We start from the raw sequence: 13,459 nt of genomic DNA, 5'->3' as shown, positions 1-13,459 counted from the left end.
TTCTGACAAGCCAAGTCAATGGGGAGGCCAGCTTCACTTAACAACCTTGTTACTAACTTAACAAGGTGCAACGATGCCCTGTGGCAAGAAAGGTCGTGGTGCAAAATTCAACTTAACAAATATTTCGCTTAGCAACAGAAAATTTGGGGTCAATTGTGGTCATACGTATCTGCGTATGGTTCTGCATAATGAACAGGAAGGAATTCTGCAAATATAATAGTCCCAGTCTGGAGAGAAGTTGAAATCATGAAAAGAAAGCAGGGGGGTAGAACACTTTGGAATGGATAATAAAACAGCATAAAAATAGAAGCTTCCTCTGGAGAAATATTACTAGTGGAAGGTTGGCGAAAGGAAGACATATCCCTTGTCCTAAATCTGTTTTAAAAACTCCCTGGAAGTTTTGGAGGCACTGACTCGTTTCCTGTGTGTTCATTAAAGTCTACTTCATTTCCCCAGTGTTCCGGACAAGGAGCTGTGTTTGTTTTGAACAGGCTGCTATGGAATCCTGGCATCCATTTTAGCCGTGGAGAGGAAGGATCATAAATAAGACCTGGGCTGTGAAAATCCAAAGGAGCACCAGATGGCAGCAGAGAGAGACAAAAACTCTTTGCTGCCCCCCCCCCAGTGGCCACCTGGGATGTTGCGCTCGAAGTCTGGAAATTCTAGTAAAAAAGAAGCTAGCTATGAAACAAGTTCTATAAAATTAATTGTAATTTTACTTTTGGGAAGTAAACAGATACACTGGATCTAGAAAGCCCACACACACACAGGGCAAAAAAGGTCATAAAACAAATGTCTCACTTTTCAACAGTAACGTTGGGTTCGATTGCGGTTGTTAAGTTGAGGCCTACCTCTACTCCCAAAGCAAGTGTGGAGAACTTCAACAATGCAATGAGCCATAGTCACGGAGCACGTACTCTGATTTGTTCTTTGTGACTGCATTCAATCCCATTTAAATTTCACGTTAAGCTGCTTCCCAGGAAGCTTGCAGCAGTAGCTTCCACAGAGAATGAAAAAAGGAAGACGTGTTTCCAAGGCTCTCCACAACTGTCGGAAGCACGAAGTAGCAGACTCCGATTCCCTTCCAAATTCCCATAGACTGAAACTCTCCAGCAAGGGTTCCACTTTTTTTTTACGCAGACCACCAGGCTTACTTCTTACGTCCCTGTGTGGTCTTATCCTTTAATTATGAAAAAGACAAATTGCAGGGAGCAATTGGGAAAAAAAAACCTGCAATCAACAGCAGCTGTCTGGAATTATTAAAACCAGATATACTGGCTCCTATCATCCCAGTAACACCCCACGCCACCTCTATCCATCCTAGGAATTCTCCCACTCTTCAATTTCTTATTTAATTTCTCCCTTTGCTTGAATTTTAGGCTGTGAACTCTCAAGCTGGAATAGTTCTGTTCAGATCTCTCCAGAGGTCCCCAACCTTTTGGGCACCAGGGACCGGTTCCGTGGAGACAGGTTTTTCCGCGGACCGGAGGGGGCCTGGTTTTGGGTGCTGCCTGCATCCCATGGATGTGGCTTTGCTTGTTTGTGCGGACCGGTTGCTCCCATGCCGCGGTCCGGTACTGGTCCATGGACCACGGGTTGGGGACTCCTGCTATACTCTATAAAGCCTGTAAGGCACAGATAGACCTCGACTTACAACTGTTCATTTAGTGACTGTTCAAAGTTACAACAGCATTGAAAAAAGTAACTTATGACCGTGTTTCATACTTAAGACCACTGTAGCTGCCTCATGGTCACATGATCAAAATTCAGATGCCTGGTAACTGACTCGTATTTATGACGGTCACAGTATCCCGCGGTCATGTGATCCCCTTTTGCGATCTGATGCGCCAAGTCCGTGGGGAAGTCAGATTCACTTAACAACTGAGTTACTAACTTAACAACTGCAGTGATTCACTTAACAACTGCGGCAGGAAAGATCGAAAAGTGGGGCAAAACTGCCTTAACAAGTGTCTCACTTAGCAACAGAAAGTTTCCGGTTGTTGAGGACCGCCTCTTATGTTTCGTTCACAGCCTGCAGATGCATTGTGATCCAGCACGTAAATCAGGGGTCTTCAAACTTGGCCCTTTCATGACTTGTGGACTTCAACTCCCAAAATTCCTCAGCCAGGCATGCTGAAAAATGGCTTTGGAAGAATATCTGAAGAACAATGATGAAGATGCACTGAAATTAGTACATCAGGAAGGCTTACTGACTACTGGAGAGACCAAACTGGCCTACAAGAAAGACCAAATGAAGAACAGAATAGAGGCATGGGAAGACAAAGCACTACATGGCCAATACATTAAAAAAATAGCTGGGAAAGCAGATAATAACAAGACCTGGCAATGGCTAAGAGCAGAAAAATTGAAGAAAGAGACCAAGGGACTAATTCTGGTTGCACAAGACCAAGCCTTAAGGACAAATGCATATAAAGTCAAAATTGAGAAGACAGCAACAGACAGTAAGTGCCGCCTATGCAAAGAAGCTGAAGAAACAGTGGACCACTTGGTAAGCTGTTGCAAGAAGATTGCACAGACTGATTACAAGCAGCGCATGACAAAGTAGCAACAATGGTGCATTGGAAGATCTGCAAAAAATATCATTTGCCTGTAAGCAAAAACTGGTGGGATCATAAAATAGAGAAAGTCATAGAAAATGATAAAATTAAACTGCTCTGGGACTTCAGAATTCAAACAGACAAGCACCTGCAACATAACACCCCAGACTTAACAATTGTCGATAAGAAAGACAAAAAAGTCTGGATAGTGGACGTGGCAGTGCCTGGAGACAGCAGAATGGACGAGAAAGAACTGGAGAAGATAACAAAATACAAAGACCTACAAATAGAAATAGAAAGACTGTGGCAAAAGCAAGCAAGGGTAGTACCAATAGTCATAGGCGCCTTGGGTGCAATCCCAAAACAACTGGAGCACCACCTGACGCATCACGTGAGCCCAGGAGTAGGGCAGAGTTCCTTCTCTTGCAAAGATATTATAACAACAACAACAACAACAACAACAACAACAACAACAAAGTTGGAAGGGATCTTGGAGGTCATCTAGTCCAACCCCCTGCTCAGGCAGGAAACCCTATACCATTTCAGACAAATGGCTGACCAGTCTCTTCTTAAAAACTTCCAGTGTTGGAGCATTCACCACTTCTGGAGGCAGGTTGTTCTACTGGTTAATTGTTCTCACTGTCAGGAAGTTTCTCCTTAGTTCTAGGTTGCTTCTCTCCTTGATTCGTTTCCATCCGTTGCTTCTTGTCCTGCCTTCAGGCACCTTGGAGAACAGCTTGACTCCCTCTTCTTTGGGGCAGCCCCTGAGATATTGGAATACTGCTATTATGTCCCCCCTCGTCCTTCTCTTCATTAAACTAGACATCCCCAATTCCAGCAACCATCCTTATATGTTTTAGCCTCCAGTCCCCCAATCATCTTTGTTGCTCTTCTCTGTACTCTTTCTAGAGTCTCAACATCTTTTTTACATCGTGGTGACCAAAGTGATGGGGGTGTGTCATGTGATGCTTTGCTTAACAACCGCTTCACTTAGTGGTGAAAATTCAGGTCCCAAATAGGTTCAAACTCAAGGACTAGTGGGCATCTTTGCCCTGTCTTTTCCCTAGTCAAGCTTACCACGCAATGAAAGAGAGGCTATTGTGCAGAATGTCTGCTAGAACGTAGCACTCTCTACTTCGCTTGAATCTCTGAAAAAGACCACTGGGACGCCCCAAACTAAAGGACCCCCAATGGGACAGCATCAATCAAAGCTCCGTTGTGAACTTTTCTCCACTCCTCCCTGCTTATTCCAAATAAGTTTTAAGGTAAAGGAAGAAGGCAGCAGGTCTGCAGAGGCTGGAAAGGGAGCTGGTCGCTTGCAGCCCCCGTCTCCACAAACATAGCACTAAAAGGAGTATTTATTTTATATCCCCTTTATTATTTTTACAAATAACTCAAGGTGGGGAACATATCCAATACAACTTCCACCTCCTGTTTTTCCTAAAACAACAGCCCTGTGAGGTGGGCTGGACTGAGAGGGAGCGACTGGCCTGAAGTTACTCAGCCATCTTTCCCGCCTAAGGCGAGACTAGAACTCACTGTCTTCTGGTGATTGGCCCGAAGTTACCCACCATCTTTCGTGCCTAAGGCGAGACTAGAACTCACTGTCTCCTGGTTACTAGCCAGGTGCTTTAACCTCTAAACCAGTGGTGGCGAACCTATGGCACGCGTGCCAGAGGTGGCACTCAGAGCATGCGCGCCACTGCTGCCAGCAGCAGGTCCATGAGGCCGGCACTACCGCCCAGAGCAGGAGCCCTGCCCAGCACAAAGGAGGTGAAGCGGCCGACTAGCAAGCTTGAGTAGAGGTGGTAGAGCAGAGGTCACCAACCATTGTGGATTGGTGGACTGGAAGAAAAGGGAGGGAGAAGCATTTTACATGCGTGCGTGCGCGCACGGGGCTGAGCACCCACAAGCTGCAAATGGGGGGGGGGCTAGTGCCTGCATGATACTAGCCCTGCCCTGTTTTTGCGTGGTGCAGCGCCCTGCATCTGCACCCTGTGGTATGGCGGTGGCCATTTTTGCACCTTGCAGCATGGTGGCTCATTTTTGCGCCCCCGGTTTTTGCGTGCCAGAGGTGGCACTGATGCGTCCCTGGCACTGATGCATACCTGGCACTTTGCGATAAATAAGTGGGTTTTGGGTTGCGGTTTGGGCACTCGATCACTAAAAGGTTCACCATCACTGCTGTAAACCAAACTGGCTCTGATCAGGCATTTGTGAACTGATCAGCAGGGCCCTGGGACTGATCGTGGGGGGAGAGGGACTCAGCCAATACAACAGCAAGTCTAAGACTGGCAGAATGAATTTAAGACTTTAAGAACGACTGCTCGACAAGATGTGAAAAATAATTTGTCAACCTGTTGTGAAATGATGTGGTAAACCTCTGCCAAGTTCAGAAAGTTCTTGAAGAAGCTGCAAAACACAAGGCATTTTTTAATGATCCAGATTGCTCTGTTTTACACATTCCATCTCAAACCATACATCCTGCGCTGAAGTACATTTTATTGGGGTGCGAAGGGCAATACATGCGTCAGTGGGTTTTGGGGGGGGGGGTTCTTCCTGTTTTTTTTTTTTGGAAACAGAGGTTTTTGCTTCGGTTTGTTTTCTCTCCCTTCACACGTTGTTACGCTTTTGTATAGTACAGTAAAAAAGGGAATACGTCTTACCCATCCAGGAGAAATTAATTCCTCATTAAAAAGACTGAGTCAAAGAATACCTTTTTTACTTTCGAGATAATCGGAGCAGATGTAGACAGTTAACATAATGGCTAAATTGCTCGTTATTCAGAAAATGCTATTAGGGCTGCTAAAAATAATTTAAAAAAAAACTTTTTAAAATTCTGGTACATCTCAGAAAATCGGGTTTTGCGTCACTTGGTAAACTAAGCTTCATGAATGAGATGAAATCTTCTAGAGAAGTTTTTCAAACCTGGCAAGGTGGGGGGGGGGGAGTCCAACTCCCAGAATTCCCCAGTCAAAATGTTGAGTGGGGAATTCTGGGAGTTGAAGTCCTTCATCTTAAAAGTTCCCAAATTGGAAAAAAAAAATATTCTCTAGACTGTTGCACATTGTGGATTATTTTCTCGCTTTAAATTATACTGTACTAGCAAAACCACCTAATTCTAGAACTGCTTTGTTACTCCTCAATTATGAAGGCTAACAAAAGAAGCCATAGAAGAGAAGAAATGGAGAATAAAAGGCCGGGTGTCCGAGACGAGTTTATGAATATCAATGTATTGGTCTGAGTTCGAAAGCATGAAATGGGAGTGCCATTATAAGCGCCAGTTTTTGGACAAAACGTCTGCCGTTATTTGCCAACAGCTAATGCGGCTTTGCCAACGTTTCCAGCAAGACCTAAATATATAACCCACCATACTGATTCAACGCGAAAATAAAGATCATCCACGTGAACACAGAATGGAAAGACAGCCAGGAGCTAAAATTTAAAACATATTTCTCTGTATGTTTCTGGGGAAAATATTACAGTCTTGGTGTGATCAGGGAAAACCTAAAGGGAGGCTTAATGGAAATTCCAAAGTCCTGCCTGGTCCAAATATGGGCCCAACGTGAAATTCCTATTTGCCTCTTGTGAGCCGCAGGTAATGGGGTCCCGACTGGTATCTATCAAGCATCAGTTCCAGTTTAAACTGAATTTCAATTTGAAATTGGAGAGGAAGGTGGAGTATAAATGAAGGAAAGAAAAAGGATAAATGGCTGAGTCGGGACTGGAGGACAAAGAGCTCATGGAACATGGAACAGAGACAGAGAGAGACGTTCTTCTTCACATGATATAGGTCAGGTCTAGGCCATCTTGGCTCTTTTATGACTGGTGGACTTCAACTCCCAGAATTCCTGAGCCAGCCATGCTGAGGGGAAAGGGAGAGGTTTCCAAGCTGAGCCAGGCTGGCTCGGGAATTCTGGGAGTTGAAGTCCACGAGTCATAAAAGAGCTGAGGTAGTCCTCGGTTTACAATTGTAATTGAGCCAGAATTACAGTTGTAAGTTGTGCTGGTCATTAAGCAGGTTATCATCGGAGTGATGCAATTTTATGACTTTTTTGCGGTAGCTGTTAAGGGAATCACGACGGTTTTCAAGGGAATCCACTGTCCGCAATGGGCTCCCCCCCCCCAAGAAACTGGAAGTAAATATTGATAAGTTGTGGTCAGGTAAATGGCCGTACAGGAAGGCTGGTTGCCGGGCACCCAAAAAGAAATCAGATGGCCACAAGGTGAGGGGAAGCAGCCACCGGGAATTTAAGTCCATGTCATAAGCACAGGTAATCCTTGACTTACAACACTTCCATTTAGTGTCCGTTCAAACTTACAACGGCACAAAAATAAGTGACTTATGACCGTTTTTCACACTTACGAATGTTCCAGCAACCCCAGGGTAATGTGATCAAAATTCAACTGACTCAGATTTATGACGGTCACGACATCCTACAGGTCATGTGATCCCCTTTTGCGACCTGACAAGCAAAGTCAATGGGGAAACCCGATTCACTTAACAACCATGTCACTAACTTAACAACTGCAGTGATTCAATTAAAAAATGCGGCAAGAAAGTTCATAAACTGGGGCAAAACTCACATAACAGATTTCTCACTTAGCAACATAAACTTTGGGCTCAATTGTGGTCATAAGTAGAGGACTACCTGTATCATCCTTCGGCGTCCATTGTTAACTTCAATCAGCTAAGTGACCGGTCGTAAACTGAGGACCACCTGTACTTGTGTGCAAAAATTAGACTTTCCCCAGTTCTTCCTTTCCGACATTAGCAAAGACATGAGGCGGTTTTCAGTTCTGTCAGCTGAAGCTCTGCTCCGTCATGATTTTGGATTTCTGGAATTCAGAAACCCTTAAATTGTGGAGGTTGCAATATCTGGAGTCCATATAAACCTTGAGACACAATCTCTCAAAAAAGCAGAAGCATCTTCAAAAAGATGGCAACAATAGGTTGGTTTATGAAGCAGAACAGTTGGTTTTAGCTGCAGAAGTTTGTAAACTTGACCAGAGAAACTGGACTTAAAAATAAATAAATAAAAGAACTGGACGGTTACACTCTAATCCAGTGGTTCTCAACCTTTTTAATGCTGCGACCCCCAACCGGTCGTAAGTCGAGGACTACTCAACCGGTCGTAAGTCGAGGACTACTCAACTGGTGCAGCACCGTTTGCAGAATGGGACTTTTGGCGGGCTCAGCAGGGCAGAGACAGCCTGGACAATTCCTATTGGCTTTTGAAAGCCAATAGAATTAGACTCTATTCAAGAGAGTCTATTCTATTGGCTTTCAAAAGCCAGTAGAATAAAAGGGAGCAACACAGCTAAGGAAAAGGGGGGAAAAAATGGCGGACTGCGTTGTTTGGCGACCCCCGTGAAACGGTCATTCGACCCCAAATGGGGTCCCGACCCACAGGTTGAGAACCGCTGCTGTAATCCTTCTGCTTTGAGTCATTAATCCAATAGTATCAAAGTGAAGGATAAAAATTTCTCACACTGGAAATCATTCCGACAGATCATCAGTGCTCCTTAATTCAAATCTCTTTGTAGGTGGAGGAGAAATCACCCAACTTTTTCTGTTTAGAGATTCATAACAGAGAAAAACAACTGTTTTTCCATTCCATAGTGTTGAAGCACTTATCTCCTCTGTGATTCCCAGCTGTTCACAAAAATGACCACCTTCTGAGCTACAGGACTTAAAAAAATGTGTTAAAATAAAACTGTCAAAAATGGAAGAGAGCTTAATCCTTTAAATGCCAATTACCCAGATAATCTACATTTGCGCATCCCTTTAAGCTAGGAATCCTAGTTTTATAAAGTCACAAATGTGCAGAATTTTAGGTCGTTGCGTGCAGCTTTTATCCACTCATTGTGACATCTGGTTTCTTCAATGTTCGGTAACACAATGTTTTTCTAGGCACCGGACAAATTAAACAGTACAAAAAGGCTTTGCAACATAACAGATCAAACACATGCACACGCCAGCATAACGTTTAATATACAGCATGACTTAGCAAGCCTAATTAAAGAAAAACTGGAGTTGGTACTGTCTCATGGGGATTAAGGGTAGATGTAGTATTCAAGGCACAATGAAAATTTCAAATCTCAACGGAACATTTGCAAAAAAAACCCATTTTCTTTCAGTCTCCTTCAAACCTTCCAGCAGAAAAGCTCTTGCAGGGAGGACAAAGAAAGATCAAATTAATAAACAGCTAGGAATATACAGGTAGTCCTTGGCTTATAACCGTTTGTTTATTGCAGTGGTTCTCAACCTGTGGGTCGGGACCTCATTTGGGGTCGAACAACCATTTCACGGGGGTCGCCAAACAACGCCGTCCGCCATTTTTTCCCTCTTTTCCTTAGCTGTGCTACTCCCTTTTATTCTATTGGCTTTTGAAAGCCAATAGAATAGACTCTCTTGAATAGAGTCTAATTCTGTTGGCTTTCAAAAGCCAATAGGGATTGTCCAGGCTGTCTCTGCCCTGCTGAGCCCGCCAAAAGTTCCATTCTGCAAATGGTGCTGCACCAGTTGAGTAGTCCTCGACTTACGACCAGTTGAATAGTCCTCGACTTATGACCGGTTGGGGGGTCGCAGCATTAAAAAGGTTGAGAACCACTGCTCTAGACCAAGGCTTTTCAGCCTTGGCCTCTTTAAGAAATGTGGATGTCAAGACCCAGAATTGTCACAGGCTTGTAGATGAGGATAAGGTTGGGTTCTCAAAGACGATAGAGGTTGTGGGGATCAGAATTAGTTTTTGATGTGAAACAGGGATGATTAGGGGACTGGAGGCTAAAGCATATAAGAAAAGGCTGCTAGAATTGGGCATGTCTAGTTTAATGAAGAGAAGGACGAGGGGGGACATGACAGCAGTGTTCCAATATCTCAGGGGCTGCCACAATGAAGAGGGAGTCAAGCTATTTTCCAAAGCGCCTGAAGGCAGGACAAGAAGCAACGGATGGAAACTAATCAAGGAGAGAAGCAACCTAGAACTAAGGAGAAACTTCCTGACAGTCAGAACAATTAACCAGTGGAACAACCTGCCTCCAGAAGCTGAGAATGCTCCAACACTGGAAATTCTTAAGAAGAGACTGGACAGCCATTTGTCCGAAATGGTATAGGGTTTCCTGCCTGAGCAGGGGGTTGGACTAGATGACCTCCAAGGTCCCTTCCAACTTTATTATTATTATTACTACTACTACTACTACTACTACTACTACTATTTTCATAATTTCCCATTGAATGGAACATTTTGCTTCTTAAATACAGGTGTTCCTCAACTTACAACAGTTCATTTAGTGACCGTTCAAAGTTACAACGGCACTGAAAAAAGTGACTTGCACTCATTTTTCATACTTATGACCATTGCAGCCTCCCCGTGATCACATGATCAAAATTCAAAGGCTTGGCAACTGGCATGTACTTATGATGGTTGCAAGTGTCCCAGGGGTCACGTGATCCCCTTTTGCGACCTTCCGCCAAGCAAAGTCAACGGGGGAAGGCAGATTCACTTAACAACCGTGTTACCAACCTCACAACTGCAATGATTCACTTAACAATTGTGGCAAGGAAGGTCGTAAAATGGGGCAAAATTCACTTAACAAATTTCTCGCTTAGCAACATAAATGTTGGGCTAAATTGTGGTCGTAAATCAAGGGTTACCTATATGTAGAGAGTGAGCAAGATGATTTTGACTGACGTTTGCAGGTGCTGTTGCCTAGCAAAGGGGCTAAATCATTATTTAAGTCCAGAATGTCCAGACAACATTCATCAATGGTTAGACCAGGGGTAGGCAACCTTGGCTCTTGTAGACTTCAACTCCCAGAATTCAGCATGGCTGGTTCAGGAATTCTGGGTACTGAAGTCCACAAGTCATAAAAGAGTCAAGGTTCCCCACCCCTAAGTTAGACAGACATCTCCCTAATCTGCTAGTATGTAAGGAGGAGGAAGAACTACAGCACATTTAGATTTGCAAGTGTCTGTTAATTATAGCCAATCCCAATAAAAGTAGTTCCAGCCTTTCCCATGGAGTTGATTTCCTGGTTTGGAGTTCCTTACCTAGTAAGTTGTAACATCTCCTCTTTAAATAAACAAATAACCAAGAATTGTCCATTTCACTGAATGGAAATTATTATCTGCTTGTTCTTTAACAGCTAAATTTGAAGAAATTAGAAGCCTTTTTACTCTGATCTAGAAGGGTTCACACCTAAAAAAAAAAAAAAAACATCACCAGCCTATTCGTGTTACTTTCCATGAACCCATACTGGCCTTGACCATAATATTCTGAAGATCCAAATGGTGGATCAGAGACATTTTGCACTGGATTAGAATAGTACTATTCTTTACATCAGTGTTTCTCCACCTTGACAATTTTAAGGCATGTGGACTTCAACTCCCAGAATTCAACAGCCAGCATTGTTGGCTGTGGAATTCTGGGAGTTGAAGTCCACATGCCTTAAAATTGTCAAGATGGAGAAACACTGCTTTACATTATTGCAAGAAGGGAAAAGTTATCTTTAATACTTGCTATTAACGTAGCATCTCAGAGTTAAAAACTTTTTTTAAAAAAATTCATATTGGAAAACCAACCTATCAAAATAAACGAGTTTGCACAGAATGGGCAGGGAATTTAGTTATATGAATGAGAAGAAATTTGCCAACAAGAGTCAAAGCACATGTACCAGAAGGAATAAACCAGCAAATTCTGGTTCAAACTTGTGTGCATCTGTGAAATTATGCTTTTTAAAAAGCAAATTTTGGGTTTTTTTTTTCTTTTTGAGAAGTCCGCAGAGCTTTTTAAAACAACAATCACTCACTCGTATATAAATGACAAAGACTTTGCCTGGCTTCCTTCTTACTCATGCAATTCTAAATTCTAGCTTACCATTACATGTAAATTGCAGCCATGGTGTGAGCAAAACCATACAGTGAATTTCAAATATTACTATTTCCCCTTGGTGACAACTGCTCTCTTCATGATTGGGTTGCATTCCTAATCTCACTCCATAATGCAGAATGAGGAAAAAACACCATGCTCTATCCCAGGGGTAGGCAACCTTGGCTCTTTTATGACTCGTGGACTTCAACTCCCAGAATTCCTGAGCCACCATAGCTGGGCTAGCTAGCTCTCTCCTGCCCTTCCTGTTTCCTGCTTCCTGCAGAGACGCAGCAAAGGGAGGAGCCCCACCCAATAAGCTTTTCAGCTCGTCAGAAATTCTGGGAGTTGAAGTCCACGAGTCATAAAAGAGCCAAGGTTGCCTACCCCTGCTCTATCCCAAATGTGTACAGGAAGTCCTCAACTTACAAGAAAGAGTTCATTTAGTGACCGTTCAAAGTTACAAGGGCACTGAAAAAAGCGAGATGACCATTTTTTCACACTTACAACCATTGTAGCATCCCCCAGGGTCATGTGATCAACATTGGGGCGCTTGGCAACTGGTTCATATTTATGACGATTGCAGCGTCCCAGGGGGGTCACGTGATCACCTTTCACAACCTTCTGAGAAGCAAAGTCAATGGGGAGGCCAGATTCACTTAACAACTGTGTCACTAATTTAACAATTGCAATGATTCACTTAACATGTGGCAAGAAAAATCATAAAATGGGGGCAAAATTCTTGAACAAACTCCCTTGCTTAGTAGTGGAAATTTTGGGCTCAATTGTGACTGTAAGTAATCTATTTGTTTTATGAGTCCAAAGCTAAAATAAATAATAAAATAATATAAAATAATACAATACAATATATTACAATGTAATATAATGTAATGTAATGTAATGTAATAAAATACCATGTGACATATGCATATGTATTTTTCTTGTGATACCTGGTGGCAGATTAGCACCTACTTATCATGGCTCCTGCGAGTCCCCTGGCGATCCAACCGGTCAGTCCTAGAGGAGATCAACCCTGACTGCTCTTTAGAAGGCCAGATCCTGAAGTTGAAACTCAAGTAACTTTGGCCACCTAATGAGAAGGAAGGACTCACTGGAGAAGAGCCTAATGCTGGGAAAGATTGAGGGCAATAGAAGAAGGAGACGACAGAGAATGAGGGGGCTGGATGGAGTCACTGAAGCAGGAGGTGTGAGCTTCAATGGACTCCAGAAAATGGTACAGGACAGGAAGGCCTGGAGGAACGTTGTCCATGGGGTCGCGATGGGTCGGACACGACTTTGCAAGCAACAACAATAATCATGGCTAAAATTATTATCAAGAGTATGAGGTATTAACATTAAATCCAACAAGCCCCTATTGTTGGAAACATGAAGTGTTTTTAACTTCAAGGAATCAATATTAGACTTATGTATTCTAGATCTATTAAGTACTTTCAAGAATGTCCCAAAGGTGCTTTTTCAAGCTCTGAGCTGAAGAAGCTTCTGGGATGAGAAGCGAAATGTCTTCAAAGAAAAACAAAGAAAGTCTAGTTGCCTCTTGAAAAAAGCACCTTTGGGACGACCATGACCTGGATGACTGAGAATCTCCATGGGTAACTTTCAAGAATTAAAAACTCTGTTTCCATGAAATGGATAAAAATTGATTGGAATGTCTTCCGGGCTTCATACTCTGTCTTCAGAGCTCTTGACCTCTACTTCTAATGTCCTCATTCAAACAATTAATTTAGCCCAAGAACGGGAAGCATCCCAACTCAGCCACAGAGCAATTCTTTCATTTCGCATTTCATTTCAAAACGTTCCGTCTAGTCTATACCCCCACCGAGCCAGCCAATTTTAATTAAGGTGCCGTTCAGACTTACAGCCCACGATTCGCTAGCTAAGCAAAAGGACACACTTTTCAAACATGGCTTATGCATACAAAACAGGCCAAGTGTCACAAAAGGCTTGGCCTGAAACAGTCCAAACGTCACCACTGCTCAACAGGAATTTGGCCACCAGACTTTGTACTTAGTT

The 13,459-nt window shown here is 43.2% G+C and overlaps 1 protein-coding gene across 6 annotated transcripts in view; it reads right to left on the bottom strand.

Moving 5' to 3' along the window:
- The window catches only part of LOC120316245 (AMME syndrome candidate gene 1 protein-like), an 87,034-nt gene that overhangs the window by 34,287 nt on the left and 39,288 nt on the right, over positions 1–13,459 (bottom strand). The window lies entirely within an intron of this gene.

This window comes from Crotalus tigris, unplaced genomic scaffold (genome assembly GCF_016545835.1).
Source record: "Crotalus tigris isolate CLP2741 ecotype Arizona unplaced genomic scaffold, ASM1654583v1 scf7180000019309.743544, whole genome shotgun sequence".
Classification (NCBI taxonomy): domain Eukaryota; kingdom Metazoa; phylum Chordata; class Lepidosauria; order Squamata; family Viperidae; genus Crotalus; species Crotalus tigris.
Note: the sequence above shows the minus strand (reverse complement) of the source record. Positions and strands in the feature narration are given on the sequence as shown.